This window comes from Sturnus vulgaris, chromosome 12 (genome assembly GCF_052056855.1).
Source record: "Sturnus vulgaris isolate bStuVul1 chromosome 12, bStuVul1.hap1, whole genome shotgun sequence".
NCBI classification, from domain to species: domain Eukaryota; kingdom Metazoa; phylum Chordata; class Aves; order Passeriformes; family Sturnidae; genus Sturnus; species Sturnus vulgaris.
The window spans coordinates 18,843,331-18,871,068 of NC_142254.1; the positions used below are offsets into that span (position 1 = coordinate 18,843,331).

The following is a 27,738-nucleotide window of genomic DNA, read 5'->3' on the forward strand; positions in this document are numbered from 1 at the left end:
GCACCTTTGCCAAGAGCAAACCAGGAGAGGTGCAGAAAGGCTTTTATGGGAGCACAGAAAGGACCTGTCAGAGGCCCCGTCGGGAATGACATTTTGGGCAGGAAAACCTTATTGTAGTTCCATTTTAGTGATGTAAAATCAGCACTGGGCAAGAAAACCTTATTGTAGCTCAATTTTAATGATGTAAAATCAGCACGGGGATCACAGAGGGGACCCACCTGCGAATGTGGGGGAGCAGCCCCACGCTGTGCCCACCTCCTTTGGCACCTCAGAGCTCCCAGGGGACACCTTGGAAGGTTTGACCTGAAACATTTCCCGTGCAGAGCTGGGTGGTGCCCCCAAATCTCGCTGCCCTGTGCTGTTGGAGGATGCTCGGGTGCTGCAGTTCTGCCTGGCACGGCTCTGCTGAGGAAGATGAGGAGATTCCTGACCCCAAATGAGTGGTGGTGTAGCAGGGCAGGCTGCAAACACCAGACAGAAAATGGCCAAAAGCAGCTGCAATGGAATATTGTTGTTTTATGGAGGGATTTCATCTCTTTCTCGTTTAACTCAGTGGCAATTGTTCCCACTGCTTTCAGGGGCTCTGGATTCTGGTTTCATCGTGGGGATAGTGGATAGGGAGATGATATCCACGGCTTTATCCTCAGAGCTGACTGAGAAAAACCTTCTTGTAATGTGGCTCCATGACACTGGGATTAAGTTTAGGCGTTTAAGATTCCTGCTCCTGCCTAAACCCTGAATTCTGTGTGTGCCATGTCATGGAAAATTATGATTTGGCTTTCACGGGAGTAATTCACTCTGCTACTTCCATGCATTCTGCTGCCAGCAGAATTGTTCCTGTTTTATGGATAGATCAAGAAGTGCACCCTTCTATAAATGTACAGTTTCAATGGACAGAAAAGGTTCGGATTGCAGCAGTCCCTGCTTGGAAATGCAGCTTGGAAGACTGATTATTTTCCTTCCTCCTGCACCAAAGCATACCAAAGCTCCCATTTTTCTCCATCCCCCCCCCACTCCAAAGGCCAGGCCCCAGACAGGGCTGGGAGCTTTGCTTATGTTAAATAAAAGCAAAACACAGAGAGCTGTTCAGAAAGGATCAATAACCAGTGATCCTTTACCAGGTTTCCCTTTGAAAGCAGTGCTAAAATTTCCAGCAAGAACCAGAGATTTACCTGCAAGTCATCATGGCTTTGGTCTAAACACACCAGGCTGGGATGGAAATACAGCTCTGTTTTAATCCTGCAATTCTGCACCAAAGTTGCACCTTGAATAATCCTTTTTTTTTCCCTTCTCTACTGCCTCGTTTTCCTCACCTATAAAAATGAAAACAAATGTTGCTGGTTTTCATATTAGACTCCAAAATTAGAAAATAATTTGGTAAAAGAGCAGAATGCCTTTCTAGTAACCTCCTGGATTTGTTTTTTCCTGCTGTAATTACTTTTATTAAAATCTGGTATTTGTGGTCTCTACTCCCCACAATCCACACGAGCATCCTTGAGCTGATAAAACTCCACTAAGGAGAAGAACTGAAGATCCAGGATCAGGACCTAAATCTTGTCAATTCTACTTAATCCATGCAATTATCCAGCCTTTCAGCATGGATTACACAAGCAGTGGCACCAGTGCCAGTCCTGAGGGATTCTCCCAGCTCCTTCCTTGCTGTGACCATCTCCAGGGCCTGATCCTGGTGACACTCGGACCCAAGGGGGACTTGCTGCTGATTTCACTCTGAATTTAGCTGGACCACACAGCCCTGACTCAGCGTGCTCCAGCCTCAGTGATAGGTAGCAGGATTGGCTCCTATTTTCCTTTTTTTTTTTTTTTTTTTTTAATATATATATAAACTTACTTTTATGGACAGCCTGTGTAAATGATCAAAAGATAAACTTCACTAAGAACAAATGACAGGAAAGGCACCCAGGTGTATTAAAAACTTATATTAACACCTCAGTCACTCACCCAGATTATTTTATTTGTTTGTGAGCAAACAGCAAGATTTTTAAGGATTTTAATCCACGGAATTACAACCCACCAAACAAAAAACAAGGAAAAGGTTTCTGCTGGCACATCAAGTGGGGATTAAATCCTCCCGTTCTGAAAGGCACTAAATAAATATTTCCCTCTGGGAGTTGACACCGCCAGCCTCTCCATATGCTAAGGAGGTGAGTGCGGGTTTAATGGCAGTGTAGATAAGCCCTTATCTAAAGGATACAACTCCACTTCACAGGCTGTACACTTATTTACCAGCTGCTGACGCTACCGCCTTGGTGGCACTCGTGCCTCAGTGACAACAGTGACAACAGCCCCGCTTACCCGGGCCAGGTAGCCCGATTTTACAGTCACGCCCCCCCAAAAAAGCCCCGAACAGGAGGTTTTGGTTTTAAAAAAAAAAAAAAAAGCGATTTACAGAGACCTGCTAGAGAAAAAAAAAAAAAAAAAAAAAGGTGTTTTGCTCACGCTGCTTTGAGCGAGCAAAGTTTGCCCCGGGCGTTTAAAGCACCGTGCGGCTTCAGCTGAATTTCTGAATTTCAGCCGCGTTTGGGAGTTTGTTTGGATTTCTGGGTCAAAGCGATCACCAGGGTGATTTTTTTTATTATTATTATTATTTTTTGTTTTTGATCTTTCACAGAGAAGGAAAGGAGGGAGAAGCCTCTGCGGCCGGAGGAGGGATGCTGCCAGCCCGGGGTGGGCAGCGGAGCCGGGACCTCCTCCCAGGTGATGCTCAAGGCACAGCAAAACCCCCTCGTGTCGGCACACAATGGCCACGCTGTAAATCCGTCCCTTCCCATCACTTAGGACGCTGGGATCGTTAGTTTTGGCTGGAAATAAAATATAAATGACACGCAAAGCGCTCTGCTAGCGGGCAGCAAACGCGCGCTGCCGCTGTAATGTTTCTCATTATATTTCCCCTTTGTTCCTAAAAAAAAAATGACTGAGTTATTGCATAATGCAGGGATCGAGGAAGGGGCAAAATACAGCGTGAGGATGGAAACGAAGGCAGCCTGTCAGTTTAAAGCGCAAATGAACGCTCGGCTTCTTTTATCAAGAAATTCCACTACAGGAGTAATCGTTTGGGAAAAAAAAAATAAAATAAAAATCCCATTCTGACAAGTAAATAGTTTGTTTCCTCCCCATTTCAAACAGCCTTGAAAAATCTTCAGCAACCCATCAGAGGATTTATTTAGGCTTTCTCGATTCTGGAGTTTTCCCCCGAATTTTGCGTGCGTGCGTGCGTTTTATTAGGTTAATAAAACTTCATTTCCAAGCTTTTGGACGCCTCGGGGGTACAATGAGCTCGGATGTCAAATGCATCAAGCAGCTAATGAAGGGATTTCAGAGGTCTCCAAAGTGTCCATAGCAGCAATTCGTAGCGTCTCATAAAGGTGAAGCCCGTTCTGGCTCCAGCGTGTTTTGTCTGACACTTTTCCGGGAGCTCCAACTCCGATTTGCTGGTTTATTCCGATTTTATGTCGTTTTTAAACGCCTCGGTATCGCTGCCACAGCGATTGTGGGCAAAGAGAGTCAAACCAGCATCCCGCAGCTCATGCCAGTGGTACTGGGAAAGGGCAAATGGGGGAAAATCCCAAACCTGTCGTGCTTTACACGATTTACCAAAGGGGATCCAGAGGCGAAAACGATACAGGGGAAAATCCTAATCCAAGGAAATATTTCACTGTATAGAGGTCTTGTTGGGAGTGAGGCAAGGGAAGCTGAGCGTTTTTCTTCTTCTTTTTTTTTTTTCTTTACTTTTTCTTATTTCTTTTCCTATTTTAAAGGTTCATCTCTTCTCTTCTCTTCTCTTCTCTTCTCTTCTCTTCTCTTCTCTTCTCTTCTCTTCTCTTCTCTTCTCTTCTCTTCTCTTCTCTTCTCTTCTCTTCTCTTCTCTCCTCTCCTCTCCTCTCCTCTCCTCTCCTCTCCTCGTTGTTTTCCTTTCCTTTTCTTTTCAAAATATTTTTCCTTTCCTTTTTTAAAATTTCCCTATTTTCTCTTTTCTTCCCCCCACCCTTAAAAAACATATTTATTTTTAAATTATTTATTTTTTTTTTATTCTCTGTTGTTCTTGGGGGTTTTGTTTGTTTGGTTGTTTGGTTGTTATTTTTTTTGTTTGTTTGTTTTTGTTCGTACTTCATCTCCTTTTCTCCTGCTCCGTGCCCTGTGTGGGGCTGAGCTGGGGGCGCAGGCAGTGAGGGATGGAGGGAGGAGCGGTGGCTCCGCGGGCTCCTCTGGCCTCTCCCCCGGCCGGGCTCCAGTTCTGCCTCTCCTGTTTTATCCCTGATTTGCTCCTCATTCCCCTCTCCACCCTGGTGCTATTTTGGCAAAAGAACAAAACCAAGCATCTCCCCCCGCTCCCGATCCCAATCCCGGCCCATCCCGGGGCTCCTCTTCCCCCGGGACTGGTGCTTTATGGAATTCCTGGACAAACGACTTTGCCTTCGCCAGTTTTCCTCCTCCTTTTCACAAACTCCGAGCTCCATTTCCAGTTTCCCTGATGACCGAGCCGCGCTCCCACCGCAGGTAGCGCAGGTTCTCCCTGTCCCGGGATACGGGAAAGGCGCTCCTGCCAACGGGCTGGTGGCTGCTGGAAAACCGCGCTGGCAGCTCGCGCTGTCATTTGTTCCCAGCTGTTCTCGGCTGCCAAATTAAAGATATCGTCATGATAGTAATCATAAAATATATAATTTAAATTTAGGGCGGGTTTTGAACCGTTGATTCCGCTGGGAGGACACCCAGAGTCTGTAACGCCCAGGCATGGGAGAGATGGTGATGGAGAGGGAATGGGGATACCCAGAGCCCTGGGCACGGAGAGATGGTGATGGAGAGGGAATGGGGAATACCCAGAGCCCTGGATAGCGAGAGATGGTGATGGAGAGGGAGTGAAGGAACAGCCAAAGCATCGATGTCTTCCAGGGAAGGATGATGGAGATGATAGAGAGGAACTGGGGGGAGTCTCAGAGCGCCAGGGGGGGCAGGGCTGGTGGCGGAGAGGGACCAGGCTGGGGGCTGTTGTCACCCCTAAAACAAAAGAGCTCTTATGGAGCCCAGAGATCAGCAGCAGCGAGAGCTCTCGCAAGGCAGGGCTCTCGCTATGAGGTTAGAACAGCAGTGTTAATCTTCTCTGCAGTGTTTACAGAGCCAGCTCATCCGTGGGGCGGGTGGAAGGCGGCCAGCTCGCCCGAGAACGCTCTTTATTAAAAAATACGGACTTGTGTTGCTTTTAGCAGCGACCCCGGAGCGCGTCCCGCATTTTTGGGGGAGGGCGGCTCCCCTCGCCCTCGGCTCCCCCGCTCCCAGCTCCGCACCCGCGGGAGACGGGAGGTCCCAGGAGCCTTCAGCAGCACCTGGGGGAGCCCCTACCTGGGAGAAAATCCCGTGCGGGGGTTTAGGGGGTGATTTTCACCCGGACGGGAGCCCAAAGAAGCCACTCAACCCTCCCTGCCCCGCAGCGCGGGGCTGCTCCGCTCCGCACAGTTCCGCGGAACTTCCAAGGATCCACCTATTTGTTTGTTTGTTTTGCCTCAGGAAAACACGCAGGGGGATGTGAGAGTTTCGCTCCGTACCGGGAGGCAGAGACCGTCATTCCGGGATGAGGGAGGGACGGGTGAATTAGGAAAAGTCGGGGCAATAGCTGTGAAAAAAAATATTAAAAGAAGAAACTCCTCTCAAACCTTTCCCTGCTACCCTCGTCCTGGCACAAACTGCGCTTGTAGCTGAAATACCAACACGGAACTCGCTCGTTTCTCCATCCTGCTTATCCCAGCCAGTGGGAAGGGGAGACAATTCCTGGGAAATAGATCTGCGCCCCTCACGGACGCACAGGGAGCTCGGTTTGCGGCCAGATGTGGGTATTCCTGCGGGACACAGGAGCCCATCCCTGCCCCGCGCTCTGCCGCACCCGCGGGAGGATGCGCGGCCGCAGAGGATGCGGGGTGAAAGGATACGGGAATGAGAGGGAATCGCGGTACCCGAGGGGTAGAAGGACCCAGGAAGGAGAGAGAATCGCGGGTCGCTGCCCGAGGGGTAGAGGGACCCAGGAATGAGAGGGAATGGGAGCCCTGGGAGCGGTGCGCGGCTCCCCGCGCTGCCTGCGCGGTTCTGTCCTGCCTGCGCGCCGCCCGCCGCCCCTCGCTCTTCCCCCCCTCCACCTCCGCCAAAGCCAATTTGTTGCATTTCCTCAATTGATTGTTTAGTCAGAGGTTTTGCCAACTTCCTGATGGTTCGTTTTCTGACCCTGAAAAAAAAAAAAAAAAAGAAAGAAAGAAAAAAAAAAGAACCGCATTTCCTTTTTGACTTAAGAGGGAGAGAGAGAGAGAGAGAAGCGGAGGCTGGGGGCTGGTGGACGCATCGAGCTGTATGTACTGGACTTTTTCTCTTCCCTCTCCCCGTCCTCAAACCCTCCTCCTCTTCCTCTTCCTCCCCTGCGAGCCCGGGGTTTGCGCCGTGCCCTTCCCCGCTCGCAGCTCCTGCCCCGCGGCTCCAGGGACGGAGCCTGAGCAGGGCAAGCGGCTCTGCTGCTCCGAGCTCTTGCGTTTGCTTCCTTCTCCTTAAATTGCTTTATTTTTTTTTTTTTTAATTCTTTGTTTCTTTTTCCTGTCTTTTATTTCCCATTCCGTACCCTATCCTTGCAGTTCTTGTGGCTACGACAAGGGATCCAACTGCAGAAAGAAAAGTAAACACGGAAATCTGTTCCACTCGCCTTTATTTGCTTCGGGTTTTCTGTTGTGGGGTTTGTCTGAGCTTGGTTTACTATTATTTCAATTTTTTTTTCTTTTGAGAGCAGCAAGGCTCCCTTTGCATTTTATTCCCAGCTCTACTGTCTTTAATTCCGCTGCTTAAAGTGTAAAAACTGTACAAGAACCGGGCAGTTAAAAACCTGTAAAATCTATATCTTTCTCATAGTTAATTTTTATCCCTAATATTGCCATACCAGAGTATGTTTAAAATTGGTGGTGATGGGGTGCAAAGCTTGGCATAAGCAGAGCAAGATTTATTGAAAATTATTGTCTTTCCCTTCTCCTCCAAGCCCCTTTTCTAAACTATTTTTGTGTTGGCTGGGATGATATTTATCACTCAAATCAGCACAGATTCAGCCCTGGCTGCAGCAGCTCTGGAGCTGCAGAAGTGCAGGGCCCTACCCCAAACCTCCCGAAATCAGCGGGAGCTTTGGATCCAGCCCTACAGAAATAAATCAGAGGGAACTCCTAGGTACGGGGTAAAAGGGAAATATATTCGGGTCGGGGAGAATGGGGCTTTGTTCAGCTGCAAGGGGGACAGGGGAGAGCAAAATCCCAACTGCTCCCTTCATTCCAGGGGTCTTTAACTGGGAAATCTCCAACCATCTTCATCGGGAAATCTCAAACCGTGTTCAAATTAGGGCCTGCTTTGAGAGCCAGTCCTAAAAGTTGGTCCTAAAAGGGGTTCAGCCCCTTATTTGTACGTGTGCACAGGTAACCGTGCGTGTCCGCAGGGCTGCCCAGAGGTGTGGAAGCGTTCCCGGGGATGTGCACGCACCGGGAGATGTTTGGATGTCCCGCAGAAAGCAGATGTGACACGGAAAGCTCAGCTGGAGGCGAGGGCAGATTTATCCTCAGGCTCTCGGTGTCCCCACGTGGGAGCCGAGCCGTGGGGAAGATGGAAAATGCCCCGACCACGCCTCGGGGAGAGGGATTTGCGCATCCCGGGGGATTTTCACACCCCTCCGCACCCGGACCACGTCTCCGCGTTTCCCCCCTGCCAGGAACGCGGGATTTCCGCGGAGATCCCAAACCCAAGCTGGACACCCCTCACAAACCCCAAACTCCCACTTTAGGGTCCATGAAGCAGGGACGGGTGTCACTTTTGGAGCGCTGACATCCAGCGGGGCCATCCAAACATTTTTGCGGCGGGATTTTGTAATTCTCGCATGGCAAGCACGGCTTTGGGGGGAGCTGAGAAAACGCAGCCGGGATCGCTGCGAGGTGCGGGCTCTCCGTTAGGTGGCATTGGAAGTTTGGGACAGCGAGAACCCGGCCCTGCCTCGCCATCGGGAGCGTATTTATCTTTTCAGCACTTGTTAGATACTCACGGCACAATTTGCTTTATCAACAGGCGGTGGAAATCATTTTATCGGCTCGAAATCCGCCCTCCCCTATCCCCTCGCCGAGCGCTGTCGCTGCTTTTTAGTCAATTAAAAATAATCAAAAGATCAAAATAATCGGTTGCTGCCCAGCACTTGAAAACCATAACAAGCCAAGGTATAATGCGGAGCAGATTATACACAGCCCTTTCCTGTTTTCTAGAGCTTCAAACACCTGAGAACTCAGCCGTGTCTTGCCGCACTCATCGGAGAAGGAATTTTACACACATCTTGTGGGGGTGTTGTCTGCTGAGCAAAGAAAAGATGAAAATAAGAAAAAAAAAATTTAATGTGTATAGCACGAAGTAGTTTTCTTCTGGCGGATGATGGATGCAGTTTTAAATAGTAAAAATAATGAAAAATTCTTGAAAAATGAAAGTCGATATTAATCGATTAGGAGAAATATTTTCTGTTCACAGTAACTTTTAGAGTTCTGCTTTTGCATCTAATTCCAGCAGCTTTTGTTAAATTGGGGGAAAAAAGTCCATTTACTGTTAATTTTTTTTCAAAGATAGAGATCGTTTTAATCATAGGATAATGAACTTAATTCAATTTATACTGGTGAAATCTCATTAACTAAATTAGAGCCAGCCCCCTATTTACAATGAGCAGAATCAACCTCAAGCTGTTTGCTATTGTTTGGTTTGTTTTGTTTTTTTTCCCTCTGACTTGTTGTTGTCATTTAATTTAAAGGGCAGACTCCACATTTGTCCTCATTTGAGGGAAATGTTCTAAAGAATTAAATCTGGATTTTAATTTCAAGGCACTGTGTTTGAATGGCTTTAAAACCTCCTGATTCACAGAGGTTTAATAATAATAACTGTATTATTTGTCAGAATTATGACTGACAAGCTGTATCAGAAATGTTATATGTATGTAATATTTATATATGTTATAAGATATATAGATAATTAAATATATACATGTACTAATGGAAAAATATATGTTAAAGCATTTATTTTGTTTTATCTAGAAAAAGAAAAATATTTTAGGCTACAAAATTTTCTCATAGTACAATTTCCTCCCATTTTTGCCTTCCTTGCTGTGCCTTCCTTTACCTGCATTAATTTTCAGAGCAAATGTTCAAAGCCTGATGTGTTGAACTTCTTTTAATGACCCTTCCTCTGCTCCCATGGGAGGGAATATTCTGCTTATTTTGACAACTGATGTTTCCAAATATTTTTTCAAAAAATTTTTTTATGCAGCGGGCACATAGTTTTATTTTAATGTGTGGCTCAGTGATAATTAGTAAAAATTTATCATTTTAATAGCTTCGTTTTCTAGACTCCAGCAATAACAAAACGAGTGTTCATGTCCCAGATATATTTTTAAATGTAAGTTTTTAATACTGTCCCTGTAATATCCACAAGAGCTCGAGAGAGTCAATTAATACCAACATTTATGTTGATATATCTGAAGAAAAAAAAAAAAAAAAGCTTCAGCTCTTGGGAGCCCATTGGGAATATCCCAATCCAGCTCTGCAGCAATTAACAACTATGACTAAAATTTGGGGGTTTTAAATGTAATTTTTGCCCCTTGCAGAACTGGGACGCGCACACAACACAACGATCAATTTCCATGGCTCATTGCATCCATTTTCGATGGAAAGCTGGAGAAATCCAAAGCGTTTTTTCCCCCCCCGCCTTGCCTCCGTTTGCAGCTGAGAGCAGAAGGGCTGAGCCCAGGTGGGATTCCCAAAAAATCACATTTTTAATTTAGCTCCGCTTCATTCTGTCACGCTGAGCTCCTTCTTCTCCTCTGCACAAAGGCACATTCCCATTCCCAGCTTTCTCCAACTTTTTCTTCCGCTCTTTTTCCTTTTGCTCGAGGTGGGTTCACTCGAGGGCTTTGTTTGTTTTTTTCGGAGGTGGCCCCTGGCATCCAGCACCAATCTCCAGCACTCGGGAGTTTTTCCTTGTGCAGCAATTACGATATCACCATCCTGAGCTGAAACAAAGCCGGGCTTCATCTGGGGGGCAGAGGGATATGATAATCAGGGAGAAATCAGAGACCACATCTTAAACTAGGAGAAATTGGTGAATTTCCATGAAAAATCAATGAGGAGCTAGAATGATTTTTTTTTCTCTATTTTTTTTTTTTTTTCCCCCCCGCGGTGGAAGAAAACTGATATCAAAGTCAACAAGCTCCGAGCTTACCCCAGTCTGTGCAAATTTCGACATCCATTACCTGCTTTTGACCTTTAGCAGGGCAGCAAAAAAAGCAGCGCTCAAACACTCGGGAATGGCACGGCACCCACACGGAGTTTCTTTCACACACAAAATTCAGAGGGGAAAAATTAAAATTAACTTTTTTCTAGCTTGCAGCGGGGATCACCCCTTCTTAAAAACCACGTACACAAAAGAGCGACGTGGTTGTAGGAATTAAAGCGTTTTTGTGGCTTTTTTTTTTTTTTTTTTTAAAGCCCCCCCCGGGTTTGCTGGAGGCTGAAACCCCTGGAAAGCTCAGAAGAAAAAACAAACAAACAAACAAAAAGGGGATGTGTAAGCCCTGGGGGTCAGGTTACCCTGCTTGCCTATTCATCACCGTCTCCTCTAGGAATGTTTAACCACATTTTAGGGTCCTCGAAGGCTGCGAATTGTTTGTCGTGACGGCATCAAAAAATGCGCAGCATTTTGGGGAGTAAAAGATCGTGGGATGAGGCTTGGGACATTCAAATTGCGGTCTTGGGCAGTGGTGCAAGTCTAAATAAATAGTGAAAAACTGCAGGAGAAGTTCTGCGCGGGCTTCTTGTTAAAGTAAAACCGTAATAATAATAATAATAATAAGGGAGTAAAAACTAGGAACGGCCAAACTGCCTTAAGCAACCCTAATGATGATTACATTGTGGTAATGAGTGTGCAGGCCAGTTTTAAATAACATTAAAACAGTGGCTCTGTGTTTTTGCCTTCACAGCGTGTCAGCAGGAATAGATCCCTGCTATAATCCTATAGAAATTCCTATGGCTCTGACCTGCTGCTTTATTTAGGAGGATCGGGGCTGTAGGGTGGCTCTTCCCCATCACTCCTGGCCCCTCTGAGGCATTTTCTTGCCTTATTCATGGTTTGCTTAAAAAGAGATAGAAACCACAGGCTGGCTGTGATGCCATCCCCAGCTCACATCCACCTTCCAGCCTTGGGAATGTTTCAATCCGATGTCCCCAAAGCAAAAATCCCGTCACAGGTAAATCTCTTCACACAAATAATGGGGGGGGGGGTGAAGCATTACCTGATGAATGAAAGCAAGGAAAGTATTTCTTGCCCATGATTAAAAAAAAAAAATAAATTGGTTTTAAAAGAACACATTCTGTTTATTCAGTTTTGAGTTTGGCTGAGGTTTGTTATAAAAATAGTGCCGTAATTTTTTAAGAAACATTTTCTGTTTGGATAGATTAACTGTACACGCAGGCACTTTAGCTTTTGATTCCTTTCAGTAATAGAGTAATATTCATTGCTGGCATACAAAACTCCTCTTAATAAAAACAGTTTGGGAAATCTTCCATGCCAGACAGATAAAATCTTTTTGAAATGTGGAGGGGTGATGAGCAACAGTCAGAAAACGGGATTTTCTTTGCCCCCAGGTCCCAACGCTGCAAAGGCATCGTCATCACTGGCAGAAGTGCATCCCTCCAGTGCTCTACTGCAAATTCCTGGGTTAAAAAAGGCATTTGGGACTGATATTATTCCTAGCTCGCAAAAGCCAGTGTTTTATGTATTTAGGACAAAAATAATAACAGGAGTGGCATCATTGTGGGGGTCTCCCTCCCTCCCTGTTCTCTCTATCTGGGCCAGCATTCTGGTACCAGGCAGGATCCTGGCACATCCTTCCCAGCCCACCTTGTTCTCTGGGTTCCCTCAGGCTCTCAGGAATTGTTTTGCTTCCCTCTAAGCGTGGGGCAAGGCTGAGTGCAGCAGCAGGGCTGGGATCCAGCACAAGGGATCCTCTCCCCTTTGCTCACCTCCCAAACAGCTCCTTGTGCCCATCGCCTTGAATCTCCCTGTCACAGGCGTTTTGCAATCATTCCTCTGCTGGCCTGAGAAGCTGAGAAGTTCCTCCCTGTCATTTTATGTCTTTTAAATCAGGGCAAGGTTGATCTGAGTTAAATTTTCATAGTTCTCTGAAAATCCCCTCTTCCCTGAGCTGAGGCTGCGGCCCTGAACCCCCGCGCTGCTGCTGGCAACTCAACGTCAGCAGAAGCAAAAGGCTTAAACAAAGGAGAAAAATAGCAAAAATACTGCAAGAAACAAATATTCCTCTGATTTTCTATGTCAGTGGGTGAAGGCCAGCCTGGGGTCTGGCTGGATCTGATTTTGGTACCCCTCTCATCATTCCAGCCCACGGAATTCATCCCAACCCCAGCACAGTTGTACACACGGGGCTGTTGCTGGTCCAGGTTTTGCTTGTATTTGTTTCTGCCTTGCAATTCTGTTTTGTAAATCCTGAACCATTTCTGTGCTGTTCATTTCAGCCCTTTTTAAAACTTGCATTTTGGGTGTTTTCTTTTTCATTTGCAGTGTTTTTCCTTCAGTGCGTCTGCGGATGCGCTGCCAACACAACCGTGAACGCACCCAAAAACTGAAGGTTCAATTTAGCAGCTCACTGCTCTTTTGACATTTTAATTTCATCTCCTTTTTTCTTTTCTTTTCTTCTTTTTTTTTTTTTTTTTTTTTTTTTTTTTTTTAAGAATTAGTGGTAACTTTATCTCTCATCAAATTCCAGGATTTTGTCTAATTCAATTATGCCTATGGAGGCTCTTTTCTTCTTTCTTTGGCTTTACTGAAGTGACACACATGATTGTAGATCTGTTTCTGAAAAAATCTGAATTGCCCTGGAATTATCTGCATTTTTGTTTCTTTGTGTATATCCAATAATATCTCATAATTCTTCAAGACTAGAAAGTTCTGATTTTTTTTTTTTTTTTTTTTTTTTTTTTTTTTTTACTTATTATTATTAAACCACTTCAATGGTCACTTTCAGACACTTTCAGCGATTGGTAATTTGTTCCCACAGCAGTAGTGATGATAATACAAAAAAATATTAGGAAGCAGCACCTCTGTGCTTTAGCCTTCCTTGCCATGTTCCCTGTCAGCTTGCATCCCCTTCTCCTCATCTGTGGGATAGAAATAACCTTGGGACTGGGAGAAAAGTGTGTTTCTCATAAGAGCACAGGACAGGAAAGCCTTTTCTTTAAATCAAAAGCAGTTGGCTGCTGCAAGAGCCCGGAGGCAGAAACTCTGCTGCTGCTGTTGATGTCTGTCAGCCCCTCCACCTGCCCACAGGCAGAATTCTCTGGGGTTAACATCGACCCCAAAGTCCTTACTTTTAATACTGCTCTAATCTGAGACCTGCTGCAAAAAGCTCCGTGTGGGAACAGCCTGTGCTTTCCTGGAGGCTGGAGAGAGCTGCCTGTGGCACTGGAATGGCTCATGGAATATTCTGGTTCTGCTGGGAAATCGGGCTGCCCTTTGCCCAGAGCCCCTCTCCTGCAGCTACCTGGGCATTCTTCAGGGGATGTGTCCATCCTGCTTCCACCACCACCCTCTCCTCCATCAGGCACATCACAAGGACAGCAGCCTTGCCTGGATGGTCAGACCATTTTGGCTTTTCCCCTCTTGGCAGGGAATTTCACCAATTTTCCTTCTGAAATGTCCTTTTCTGGCCAGCTATGGAACTGAGATTCTCTTCCCTTGCACAACTCCTTTTTTACAGGGTAGATGGGAAGTCTGTGTGTGCCCCAAGGGAATAATAGAGACCATCCCCCCCTTCTCTGCAACCCAGTAACCCTCGTGTGCTGAAATGCAGAATTGGGGTTGGGAAGGACCTTAAAGCTCATTTAGTTCCAACCCCCACAACTGTGCTGATCCCACAGCATTGCTGGTGGTGCTGCACTGCAGGGTGAATGTGACCCTGTGAAAACTGATGGTTTCACACAGCTTTGCCCCAAAGTTATCAAAGATGAGGATGAAGGGCTGGGCGAGTTGGGAGCGCCGGGAATTGCGGCACTCGCAGGCGTTGTGTGCTCTGCAGGTGGATTGGTGCGTGCAGAGGTCACACCTACCAACTTCTCAGGCCTCTGCTGTGAAAGATAAAGCCATCTGGTCACCATTTGACAGCTTAAATTGTAATTACACCATTTGGCCTAGGAATTGCTGACAGCCACTGTTTGAAGCTGCTACCCCAGATAGGGATCGAGCCATTCCACGGAAGCTGGAATCCATCTGGCCTCATCTCCTCGGCCCGCTTTTTACCTTCCCAAATTTATCTCCACAGATCCCTCATCCCGATTGTGAACTTGGCAGAGGCCGCTTGGCTTGGATAGCCCCAGTGGCCACTAAGCAGGAACACCTGCTGGCCCCGCTCCCCACAACGGGAGGAGAGGATGGGCATCTCCAGCGGAATTCCAGCACGGAATATGGAAGTGTTTAAAGGAAGACCTGCCCCGCTCGGGGTAGCAGAGATCTGAACCTTTAAATTGCAGCCATTCCCGGCCTGACGATAAGTAAATAAACAATTCACAGCTGCGAGGGCTAAACACAGAACACATCTATCTCTGATTGCTGCCCAAGTAATTAAGTGCGAAATGTGAGCCCCCAATGTCACCGGGAGATGATAAAGGTCTCCACTTGTAAATTAACTGAACTCCTCGATATTAACCCTTCAGGAGCCCTTGGGTGGCACTGGGTGCCTCAGCGTGACTCCAGCGCAATTTGCATGCAATTATTCCTGACATTTGCCCCTGGGAATATGGAGCTGTTATTTTAACAAATTAAAAAAGCAAGGGAGGGAGTTGCTTTCTCTCTTCTCTCCGAGTGAGTGCAGGGCACCCTCCGAGTCCCAGTTCGTGGCTCTGGCCCGCTCGTCCATCACATTCCCGCTGTCACTGTCCCTCCCGGCCAGAGCAGAGGTGCCACAAACCCAAAATAACAAACCTTTGAGATAAAGGGGGCTGCTGGCTGGGATGGGCAGATATCCATCAGTGCCTCCAGACTGAATTCATTCAGGATTCACCCTGAGAATCAGGAGGTAATGAATGACCATAAATTGAAGTACCACTACTTGTTAAATAATTCATTAAAAGGATTCTGGGGGCTTTGCTTTCTTTGGTTGTGGCTGAGGTTTAGGACTTTTTTCCTTTTTTTTTTTAATGAATGAAAGCTTTACTTTGCATGATATTTGATAATTTATTTTAAAGGCTCAGCTCCTGCAATTTTATGACTATAATCAATGCATTTGCAGATGCATAACTAATTATTTTAGCACACAATGAAAACTTTGTCAATGTCCAACAGGTGTCCAGTTTTCAACCCAAAGGACTGCAAACTGCAAGACAAAAATAATTCGAAGTTGAATTTTTAAAAATTAATAATTCTTAAGCCATCTGATAGTTTTTGAGTGCTAGATACCGACTTGGCAACTTCCAGGGCTGATTTAACTGAATGGAGTTTTGCATTTTAGATGATTCACAGGTCTAGATGATTTGTTTGGTGCTGGAGCTGGATTTGATTTGAATCCTGGATTGTGAAGCCATGGAGGGATTGATCTATGGATCTGGATCACACTCAGATCACTCCATAGTTAATTTTTATGTGGACCAAATGAATTCATGGGCTCTCTAGTGAAGGGAGGAAAGTAGGGAGTGACTAACAGCAGGAGATGGCACCTCAGCTTCCCTCTCACTGAAGCATGAGGTTCATTCGGGACTGGCCCTGTTATTATGAATTTCTTCAGATGAAACTCCCAGACTTTCACTCTTCTCCTGTTCTGAAGCAGCTGCTGATATTTTACAGCTTTTCTTGAATCCGTGGCAGGAGCTGTGCTGGAAATGGTGCTTTGGGAGTCTGTATCCCAGCAAACCAGGAATGCTGCAGCAAACCGGGAATGCTGCAGCAAACCCTGCCAAGGCAGCTGCTTTGGCACCACCAGCAGTGCCAATGGCAGGTGGGATCAGAGGACAACCATTGACCAGAAGAGCCTCATCTTTCCCCAGCCCCAGAGAATCCATAAAAGCCACTCCATTTCCCACAGCTCTTTTGCTCAGAGCTGAGGCCACGTGGAACACAGCTCAACCATTTCAGATCCTACTTCCAGTGGGAGGCCCTGGGAACTGGGCAGGGAGACAGCAAACTTTCAAACCCCAAGCTGTGAAGGAGCAAGAACACTCCTAAAATGTCCCTTCTAAAAGGGAGCCTCCCTTTTGGGTTTCAAATGCTATCTTTGTTACCACCCTTGGAACCTCGCTAGCAAAGAGCTGAATGTTGTTAGAAAAGAGCTGAGCATGGGTGGGAAGACAAGAAAACAAAAGGAAATGGAAGTCCTGGAAATTGATTTTCCATTTGAATCTGTTATTTTTTTTCTTCTAATTTTTAATAAGACGTTTCATGAAGTTTATTGCACTGCTATCTATTTTCTTTTAGGGTGTGTTATCTTTTGTGACTTAGTTTAGGCTAAAATAAACCTCAGTTGCTAATTAAGGATAGAAATAGAAATCCAAAGATTTGCTTCTCATCAATGCCAAGCAGTAAATCCTTTAATGCTCTGGGATTTTGCTCTCTAGCTCTAAATTTCCCATTGGTATTTAGTAATCTGCTGATTGCATTTACTTTAATTCTTTGGTCTTCAGAGTGTTCATGTTGAGGCACTCACTTACAGTAGCTCAGCGTGTTAAGGGCAATGAGTTAAAAGCTGTAGAGGTTTTTTTATTAAATTCCATCTCTGTTTTTCCTATTGAGTTCCCAACTACTGGGTTATATCACACTAATAGGAGTTGTACTCTGGCTGGACAAATGGCAGCGTGCTGCAGTGTCCTGGGGGAGCCATGACATCATTTTTAATTTGCTTATCTGGACTCGGAAAAATAGGAGGGTGTTTGGTGAGAAAGTGAATTTATTTTTGCTCCAGCTCACCTCTTCTTGCTGTGACGTTATGGGAACTATGTCCCTGTGCAGGTTACACCCACTGGCTGCTCCCTGGAGGTCTCAGCTGTCCCCATTCCACCACCTCTGAAGGAATGGAGGGATTTAATGACCCATGAGCCCATTTTCCCATTCCCTAGGAGCTGTGGAGGAGAGGGCCACCATTTCCTTTAATGCATCCCTCAAGGTTTGCCTGGAAAGGTTTTCCTGGAAAGGTTTTCCTCAAGGAAACCTTCCAGGCATTTTTGTGGTTGGGTTTCACAACCACTTTGACACTGGGATCAACAAGAATAGGGACTGGGGAAATTATTTGGAGCACCCTGGATACCTTTGGCTGTGTTTGGACTGCATTAGCTCAAAGAGGATTTTTTTTTTCTTTTTTTTTTTTTCATTTCCTCATTCCAGCTGTGACTGGGAAAGGTGTTCTATTCCTATGGGAGCTGGAAAAAGGCTTCCTAACAGAGCTTGTCCAACTTTTGCTGTGGGTGTCTCTTTTCTCATGGAATTAGGACAGGAGGCAGGAATTTTAGAATGGAAGTGAGCTTTTAAGTCACATCATTCTGAGTAAATAGTTTACATACAGATAATGTTGGATAAGTAGTTACTAAATCACTAAATGCTTTTCTAATTTGACCTAAATTTTTAGCATTTGCTGAAATCATGACTGTGTCTTCTCCAGCAAGATAATTTTGACATAAAGCCTTTAATAACTGCATAGAACTCAGCCCTCTGGGATGTTTTATTTTCCCTAAGTGAAGGTCTAGCTGTTCTGTCCACTTGTTTTGCAATGAGAACCTTCAAAATGGAAGTGCAACAACATTTTTTATCATTTATTTATTTCCTGCACTTATTCCAGAGAATCACTTGTGAACTTGCACTGGCACTTTCCCACTCCTAACACAAACACTCATTTAATTAATCTCATTGATGCTTTTAAGGTTCAAGTCTCAAAATTGGGATATTTAAATTCTCTCTATCAATTTGGTTAAACTAGGTTTGAAGAAGGGAACCGAAACTGTATTTTCTGAGTGATTTGGGAAACCAGAATCAGTCTCAGTAGCTTTCAGTCAAACCAGTGCCACGAGCTCCTGGACACCTGGAACAGCTGACTTGGCATTCCAAGAGAGTGAGGAGCAAAGGCTCCAGCTCCCTGCAGTGGGAATGACCTAACAGCACGAGGAAGACCTGATTACATCACAGAGATAACCTGTTCCCTTAAAAATAGCAAGGTCAGGGAGGCAATAAAGCTGTCAGCATGGCAATCACAGCTTGTGCTCCACCAGCTCCCCAGGCTGGGGACCAGGAGGGTGGGGACCTCCCAACGAGGATGGGTAAACAAAGCCATGGCAATACCCCAGTGCTATTGTCTGCTCAACAGCTCTATTTGTGCCAGTGATATTTCCAGGTTAGCTCCTCCTAGGCCCATAAAAATCTTCGTTTTATTCCTTTTTGCTGTTTCTTTTTTATTAATTTTTTTTCCCCCTGGATGCAATGATAGATGGAGTGCCCATAAACCCTCCTGGCTCCCTGAAGGACATCCCCAAGCACCGAGCCAGGTGTGGAGCAAGTGGTCATGGAACAGGCTTCCACCCAGCCCTGGGCTTGGCTCCAGTCTCCTGTCCAGTCACTGGGATGCCTCACTCTTTGTTCACATCCAGCTGTGGGAATATTTCACACCAGAGGCCAGGCCAGGAATGGAAAACGATCCAATCTCTTCAGCTAAGCACCTTGGGATGCACTCGTGGTGCAGGTGGCAGCCCAGTATTTGGCAACTCAATATTTTCATTGTGCTGGCCTGGTCGTTTTTCAGCAAAGGAAGATGTTGGGAAGGGTTCACATCCTGTTGGTGCCTCAGATACGTTTCAGCTATTGCTGTTTTCCTTTGGATAACGTGTCCCTTGGCTCAGCCTCCAGTTTAGCTGGCCTTGGACAATAGGTCAGAGTGATGCAACTGATTTGGGGGCGACTTTTGGACACAAGTGTCAAACTGTGTGGTTTTGATAAGGATTGAACATGTGCAAAGTAGTGTCTAGGGATAAAACATCTCTTATTATATCCAAAATGAAGCATAAACTTGTGCCACTGATAATATATAGCAAGGCTTTGTCTGTTAAATCCCAAATCTTCAAAGAATTTTGGTGAAATTTTTGGGTCTTATGGTACTTTTCAGCTTAAAGCCGTGTTAGGGGTTGAGTTCAGAGATGAGAAAGACCAAAAGAGGCATTTGGCCTCATGTGAGTGAAATGTGGTTGCAGTCAGAGCAGCTGCCACTGCCTTGCACAACTTTTCCCTTCCTTTGGTGGTGGCTCAGAGCTGCAGTCAGAACAACTCCAAGCAGTTATAACCTGAAATTCCTGACAATTACATCCACTTTCTCCCATCCTGGCCAAGAAATCCATTTGGAAATGAAACTTTAAATCCAAACTTCCATTGCTGTTGGAAAGGGTTAGAGATGGGATGAGATTATGAGCAATCAGATGGGATAAAATTGGGGTTGACCAGAAAATTTAGTTGCAATTCAGAGAAAACTTTTAGGAGTTTTTAAAGTATATATATTACTTTGCGTAATATTTTGTTTTATTTTCAGACTTACTGATTTTGATGGGGCCCAAAAGCAGAAATACTGTGAGATGAGGCTATTTCCATGCAATATTTTTGTTCTGTACTGGAAGGGGGATGGAACCTGTTCTTGTAGGATTTTCAACACAGAAAGAAATAAGAAAAAAATAATTTTTGAGTGTTTTTCTAAATGGAATAATTAACCTGAAGCTTGCCTATCACCAAGTCCTGATTATCTGTTGATGTTAATTCCATTGATTGTCCATAGGTGAGTCAGAGTTCTAAGGCAATGAAGGAATTTAATTGGAATGATTTTTTGGTTTTTGGGTCTATTTACAGACTGTGGTATGTCCATTTGATCAAATGCCAGAATGTGAAACTGAAACGTTTTCTTCTTGCTATAACTGGAATCTTTTAAGACAAGATTCCAAAGTTTAAAGGTGTTCACTGCAAGGTTTTGGTTCTTTCCCATCAAGATTTCAACGCTAATATATAAAATATTAAACTCCGTGTTGGCCTCCTTCCTCTTCCATTGAACTCGACAGGGATTTAATTCTTTGATTTCTATCGGGACAATGTTTAACACTTTTGGCTGCCCAAAAGACACCGTGGTGCAGCCACCTGCTCTGGCTGTGCAGGCTGAGCTTCACAGGTGTTACCAGCCCTCCCCAAGCCATCACTTGTCTGGAAACAGGAATTTCTCTCTGCCTTGAACAAATCACGGCGACCTGAAACACCACTGATTCCTGGGACCAGCCCCGAATTTTTTGGGATGATAACAAAATCTTTTAACAAAAAGGGAGGGGTTTGTCCCCCAAGGGCTTTGCCTGGGGGAGAGGGTGTGAAGTGGAGCAGCCCCGGGTTTGCCACGCTGCCTGGGAGGGCGTGAGAAGAATGGTGCTTGTGCCTGTGCCAAGCCCTTCCCTGCTGCTCTTTGGGAAACCAAGCTGCAAAAAAGCTCCTTCCTGCAGGGTGTCGCAAGGGCTGTCTTGAATTTGGCTTCAGGAAACTGCTCAATTCTTTTATTTATTTGTTTGTTTTAATCTAGCTCGCTCCACGTTATTAAAAAGTAGAGATATGATCTATATGGGTCTGTTGCATGGGGCAGGAGAGCTACATCACCTACAGGATGGTGATTCCCAACCAGTCATCCTCAGGTTAAATCCCTTCCTTCATCCAGTGCAACAGTAATATCATTTTGGACAAGGGATTTTGGAAAAGTTGAAATGTTTGCTTTACAAAACAGACATAAAATTTCTTCTTCAAGGTGCTAAATTTGTGCTGAGCTGGTCCAAAACACGACTGCATCTGGCTGTGTCTCGTGTCTGCTACTAAAAAAATGTCCTAAATTCCAGACAACCTCTGGGGCTTTGAAATAAAACTCATTAATCCTGCATTTGAATTTAATATTTGAAATTTTATCCTAATCTTTTTTTTTTTTTCCACATGAATTAGCTTTAGAATACTTGGAAAGGAACACAAGGGTGGGTTTTTTCCTTTTTTTTTTTTTTTCTTTGAGAGAGAGAGAGAGAGAGGGAGAACATTCTTAACAAAGGGTATAAAATTAAACTAAATTTGACCTCTGCCTCTAGCAGATTTTCCACCTGGTCTGTGCAGGAAATCAATTTCTATATAGCAGCTCTTTCATAAGGAATAACATACATGAGTCTGCAAGTGACAGTTTTTCTTGGGTGGACAACAATGTTAGTTACTTTTTATGATTAATTGATAAATGTTTTGATATGGTGCCTGGGCTCAGAGTCAAAAATCACTCCAGTTAGATGATCCAACACTTGGGAAGCTGAGCCAATTACAGCTCAGGCACAGTGAAAACAATTTGAAAATATTTGAGCCTAAAAATGTGCATAGTTGTTAAGGAATCTTACATGTGGGTGTATGGTGGTATCCTGAATTACAACGACTTGGTGGGCCAATTTCTTCAGGAATGCAGGGAAGTGCAGGGATTCGAGACTCTTGCATCTATATTTCAAAAGACTTGGGAAAACAGAAGAACCACATGGGCTCTTGTGGCTGGGCACGTGCTGAGGAAAACCAGAGCATGGGCCAAAATGTACTTTTAGTCCCTTGGGTTGCACAAATCCCTTTGCTTTTTTGGGAGGGTTTTGGGTTTCGAGTCTCCTTCCCTTGACTCTTAACCTCCTCTGAGCTTGCTCTTTTCTTTTTTTAGGCTCCAGAACTTACTTTCTACACCAGGCTTCCAGCTTTGATCCTCAGATTTGCACCCTGACTCTGCTCCTGATGGATTTTAAATGATCCATGAGGAACAGGATTTCATGTCTGTGATCAGGTTGTCTCTACCAGCAGGGTGGGCTGGACTAGAGGTTTTAGGTACAGCCCAGCACCAAAAAACTACTTTAGACACAGCTCTTGGAGGTCCTCCAATTAGAGTTTATTTTCTCAGATTATTGGGAGAAAGAAAAACCACTCTCTATTTTTCTTTCTATAGGTAAGTGAATACAGAAACATTTTTTCAGTAGGATTTTGGGGTCATCAACTCAAAGACCATTTATAAAACTCTCTGTTGCAGGTTGCTGGTGGCTGTGTGTGTGATAGACCTGTTTCCAACAAAGTCAGTGGAAATAGAATATCTGTTTTCTTTTCTGGTTCCCCAGCCTTCAGTTCCTAAAATGTGACATGGAAATTTTGAGGGATGTGTGCCTCAGTGCCAGCAGAGATCTGGAAACTGAGGGACAAATCCTGAACTTCAGAAATCTCAGGGGCTTTTGGCTGCTCATCATTTTCCATGCAAGGATCTAACCCTAGCTCCAAACATCTCATTGTCTTCAATGAACTTTTATTCCAAGGCCAAGCTTCACTTTAGAAAAATTAATGTACAGAGCTTCTACTGGAGGCTGTTTGACATCATTAAGGCCATCAGCCCCTGAAAGGCTTGAAGGTGTTTGATTAGATCTAGATATTATTCCATCTTTTTAGAGCCCTTAACTCTTGATACACTGTGAAAGAAGTGAGGTGAGCTGAAGAATATATTTTCAAATGGAAGAGCACCTTTCCTATCCTTGTTTTCCAGTGAAGATGCAGTCTGCTATGTGGTTAAAGATGCAATTTCCCCAGAAAGTGTCTCATTTCAGGTACAATTTGAATGGCATGATACCCCCTTCCCAACCCTCCCTCCACCCCTGACACTCTGTTTTGATCCTGGCTGCTGGATCTAAACACACTCCTGCTTTCACTTTATTTAACACTGGAAGATTTCATAGCTGTTGATCCAAAAGGAAAATTTCTAACTGCACACTGTAAGCTTTACTGCTCGTGACTTCTTAATCATGCAGATTTTATTTCATGTTGAGCTAGCAACTGAACTCTTCTAATAAACAGAGTAAAATCTAATTAGGCTACTGGAGGGGAATAGAAGAATTTATACTCCTCCAGACATACAGACATTAGGAATTCTTCCTCAAACATACACTCAGGCTTCCTGGCAGCCATCTCCCTCAAAGAGTGGCTAATGATCCTACTAATTTGCACTTAGCTGATACTGCGAGGAGTTCCTCACAGATGGAAAATATACTTCTTCCATGAGATCATACAGGGCAGCACGGCCTCGTGGATTGTGCACAGAGAAAAAGAAATCCCAGCTCCTAATCCCATGGCTCCCACTCCTCCTGTGTGGTCTCTCTCTCTCTCTCAGAGTTTCTCCATGCACAGTCTCGCTGTTCATTCATGGGCTTGTGGTGATTACTCACTCCTTTGCCTGTGTTCCCAAAGCAGAAGGCACAATTAAAGCACAGAAACGCTGTGGTTAGAGACCACAACAGTACCTCCAGAACATCTGTAGAGAAGATTGACAGCAGGGATGAATTTGGCTGATTTTTAGTCTTCACTGGGCTCGTAATTATTTCGAGTATTGCTGGGGAGAGGGAGATCAGAAACCAGCTGGCCTTGGAGAAGCCAAGCCCCACGGAAGGGGACACATCTTCCCGTGAGAAGCCACACAGCCAGGCTGCACCCAACCCTCAGGGACATCTCCAAGCACACAATCGTCCCTGGCCTGTCCCTCCAAAGGGCTGGAGTCACCATCCCTGGGTGCATTCAATGAGCTCATGCACTTTGGGACGTGGTGGTGATAGGTCACAGGATGGACTGGATGGTTTGGGAGGTCTTTTCCAGCCTTGATTAATCTGTGATTCTATGATACTACAACTTTTTACCCCTTACAACCAAGAGCAGCTCAGCCAGGCAGTGGGGTCAAGCTTGGCCTCTCTGCTGGTTTGGACTGGGGTTGGTGTATCTTGCAAAGAACAGGGAGTCCTCCAGAAAATTTCCTCATTGTTCCCTGCAAAGGACATCCCAGATATCCCACAGCAGTCCCAGCTGTCCACTGACATTGGGAACCACGGGATATATGTCCAGAATTGACTGGGAAAGTGTGGATGCCATGGAAGCAACAGGTAAACTCAAGGCATGCAACCCTCCCCAGGAATTGCTGCTCAAGGCTTTTCCCCAAGCCTGTGTGTTTTCCAGCAGTCTTTTTTCAGATGGAGACCTGTCATGTTCCTTTTCCAAGACTGTTTAGCCCTTCCAGTTTCTTACCAGAATTGTTCCTATAAAACCATCAGTCATTTCTTTGGTTTGAGTGGAGGGCAAGGAGAGAATATAGGAGTAAATGTTAATATAAAACCAGAATAAAAGCTGGGGGTTGTTCATAAGCAAATAGAATCATAAAATTACAGGATCATAGCATGGTTTGTAAGGGACTTTAAAGCTCTTCTTGTTCCAGCCCTCTGCCACGGGCAGGGACATCTTCCATTGTCCCAGGTTGTTCCAAGCCCCATCCAGCCTGGCCTTGGACACTTCCAGGGCTGGGGCAGCCACAGCTTCTTTAGGTAATAAAGCAGGACGTGACCCAGCCCTGGTAATCTCAGGAGACAACTTTCCACTGATGACATTAGGGCAGAGCACCAACAGCTCTGGGCCCTGGAGATGTAAATAATTCAGGAAGGATTCAGGTCCTGCTGAGCACAGGTTTGTTCAGGGAAGGGTGTAACCCCAGGAGTGGGAGGAGAAGACCTTCCTCCTCATATTTCAGATTTTTAAAAGTCAAAACACAAAAAGTTCCAGAAAACAATGACCCTGAAGCTGATGTATCATTTTCTAACACACGGAGCTTTTGTGAAATGAAATCCCTGGCCTGAAACCTGGAGGCATCGCTTACTTTTAACTTTTACTTTATTCAGGCAAACCTCCAGCTGATGTGAGAGAGCACTGGGTCACATTAGGATTTGGCCCAGAAGGGCAAAGCAGAGCCAAGCTCCGAATGTCACATAAACACATTAACTGGAGACTTGGCTTTCTCCAGGATCCCAGGGATGGAACAGGCTGTGATCTGGTCTTCTGTGAGGCATACAAGGAGGTCAAACTTGTCCTGCCTAGAGCATTAGGAGAACAGGATCCAAACATCTGCACAACCATCTGTATCAGCTCTTCCTCCTCCCAGAGAGGTCTGGAATATTGTCTGTTTTGTGTGACAGGTAGAAAGGAGCTAAAAACTGCTTAACCTGTTCCCTGTGGGTGAAAAAGATTCAGAAATCAAGCCCTGGGTTGTTCATGCTGAAGTGGAAAGCGTGTTCTCACTGCTGCTGAGGCATGAAGAGGGCATATTGTTCATTTAAACCACACTCTATAGTTTTTGCAGCAGTAAAGTATTTTTGAAAGTTTACAGCTGTAGGAGAAATTCCCTGGAGCTTATCCGTCAGTTTTCTGCCAATCAGAGAGCTGAAGGCGCTCTGCTTTGGGCTCCAAAAGTGACATTTCAGTGTTACACGTCTGAAATGTGGAGAGGTTTAGAGAGAGCATCCTGACAGGTTTGGAACTCCAAAGAAATGGGTTTGTGGTGCCAAGCTACACAGTCTGGGAAACACTGCACGCCACACTCACTCCTGTCCCCCTGCCAGAACCCAAAATACAGACTCAAAAGAGAACAAGAAATATGGCTCAGGACTCTGGTTTGCACATGCATTTCAAGCAGGAGCTCTCTCTAATATTTAATGTATGAACTGCTCTCTCAGCCATAAGAATTCCATATAAGAGGAGGTCCATGTTCAAGCAGATCACGTAGCAGCACCATGGAGAAAGGGAGAGACTCTGCAGGAAAGAAAATGTCCCAGGCTGACCAAAAAAACATCTCCAGTGTGAAGGAAATGGTAAAACTTGGGCCAAGCCACTGTTAGCCCATTAATTTATACATTTAAAAGTTGTTTCAGAGTGGTTTCTGAAAGGGAAAACACGGGCATCTGAGAAGGTGTGGATGCTAAAGCACTGATGTGGGAGCCACTCTTCAGGGAACAAGGATGCCAGGCCATGCCTGTCTCCACAAAATGGTCAGAAAGAGGAGATTGAAACAACTTTAGAATTATTGCCTCAAAACAAACCCCAAAGAATGGTCGTGAGATGGGAAAAAAACCCCAACCATTTGGTTTCTCAGTCTTATTTTATTTAGGTAGAGCAGAGAAGATCTGGGAGAGGAACAGGCCACATTTTTCGTTTTAATTAACGATTTTATATCGTTCTTTAAGAACAGAGTATCTTTTAATTAAGGCCTGGGATGAATCAATTTGCAAAAACTTATTTTAGCTGATTAGGGGAAGGAGCTGCACTGCCATGGGCAGGTTTCTCCACAGGAATATCCCTGGAATGTGATTGCTTCCACCCCAGCTAGGGCTGGGAGCAGCTCCCTGAAGGGGAACAGCTCAGATGTGGTTCTCATATCTCTCCTGAAGAGCCCTGCCAGGACACCAGGGGAGAGGAGCTGTGAGCTCAGCCCCTTCTGATGTCCTTGAATGTGGGAAGCTTCGTATTTTCCAACACTCTGTCACGGATTTCGATGACTTTGGCCCAGCACCTTCTGTTTATTGTTAATGAAAGTCAATAGAAGTGTGGAAAAGTACAAAATGTCAACCTATGACCTTGTGAAATCCATGGCAGGAGAGAGCAAAGAAAGAAAACCACCCTTTGGTACAAGCTTTGTCCCTCCTGCCGTGTTGGGATCCAGAAGTAAAAAGGTTTTTTCTCAGGGCTGGGGTTTAGTAAGTCAGGAATTTAGTCTCTCCTTGTTTTCTTTGCAGTTAGTTAAATCCTTAGGCTCCTGTTAACACTGAACTCCAAGTTGATTTTTGTGTTAAAATGCTGAAACCTAATTTTCGTTTAACAATTTTCTCTCGGAGGCCAACATCAAATTAGTGTGTTTTCCACTGGCAGCCCCCAGTAATTTGGTAGGCAGGAGGCTCACACATACTTAAGTTATTCAATACATTTTGTTTTACTCTGTACAAGAAACCCAGTCAGAAAAGGCTGATTTATGATATTCCTCAGGTTTCCTGTTACTTTAAACCACCAGCATCCTATGGCCAAGCCCTTCACAGGCAGCCAGCACATCTGGCCCAGAGTGCTTCTGTCACCTATGGCCAAAATGCCATATTTATAATCAAGTCATCATAGGAAAGAAAGAATTGATTATGATGAAAAAGAAAAAAAAAAAAAAAAAAAAAAAGGAAATCTAAAAAACCCGAATTTATCAGTGGACATTTTTAAATATGCTCAGGTGGGTTTTTTTCCAAACATCCATCCCAGACAAAGAGGAGCCCATAGCACACTGAGCAGGAATAATAGATGTGTGCAATCATCTCTTTTAGCCTAATTATAAATTACTGAACGCTTTGATTTTCCCATTTCACCCATTTTTAATGCCTATTTTGTTTTCCATTTACACAGGCAATTGACCCCTGGCTGAAGCCAAAGCTCCACAGTCCCTGTGAAATCCCACCTGTAATTCTGCAACTGCCTGTAAAGAAGTGAGTCTGCTCCTCACAAAATGTATTTTAGCTGCTCTCCTCAGGGATTTCAGGCTCATGCAGTCCCTGTGTCTGGGTTGTATTTGTGTATCCCTCTGTCAAATGGGATCAATGAGCCAAACTCTCCCTAAATATTAACTTCCTACATGTTTCATAAAATAGACAGAGGCAGAAATTTGGCTTAATGTCCTCCTTAAAGGGAAAACTGGATTGCTTGTCTGGGCTGTAAAAATCATACACAAATCCACAGGGCATCAAATGAGACTCACAGCACAAATGCTTAATTTTTCTCATAAAACTACAGGTTTCAATATAATAAAGGGAGTGA

At 44.9% G+C, this 27,738-nt stretch overlaps 1 long non-coding RNA gene across 2 annotated transcripts in view; it reads left to right on the top strand.

Annotated features, from left to right (window-relative positions):
• The first annotated feature begins 6,207 nt into the window (after nucleotides 1-6,207).
• Nucleotides 6,208-27,738, top strand: part of LOC148222419 (uncharacterized) — a 28,949-nt gene continuing 7,418 nt past the window's right edge. Inside the window, exons 1-2 of one of the 2 annotated variants that reach the window (XR_015806361.1) lie at nucleotides 6,208-6,349; nucleotides 27,331-27,410. This is a non-coding gene — a long non-coding RNA (uncharacterized LOC148222419). Of the gene's footprint in view, nucleotides 6,350-8,085; nucleotides 9,054-27,330; nucleotides 27,411-27,738 lie in introns of those variants that run through there. The other variant, XR_015806362.1, reaches the window with a different exon arrangement.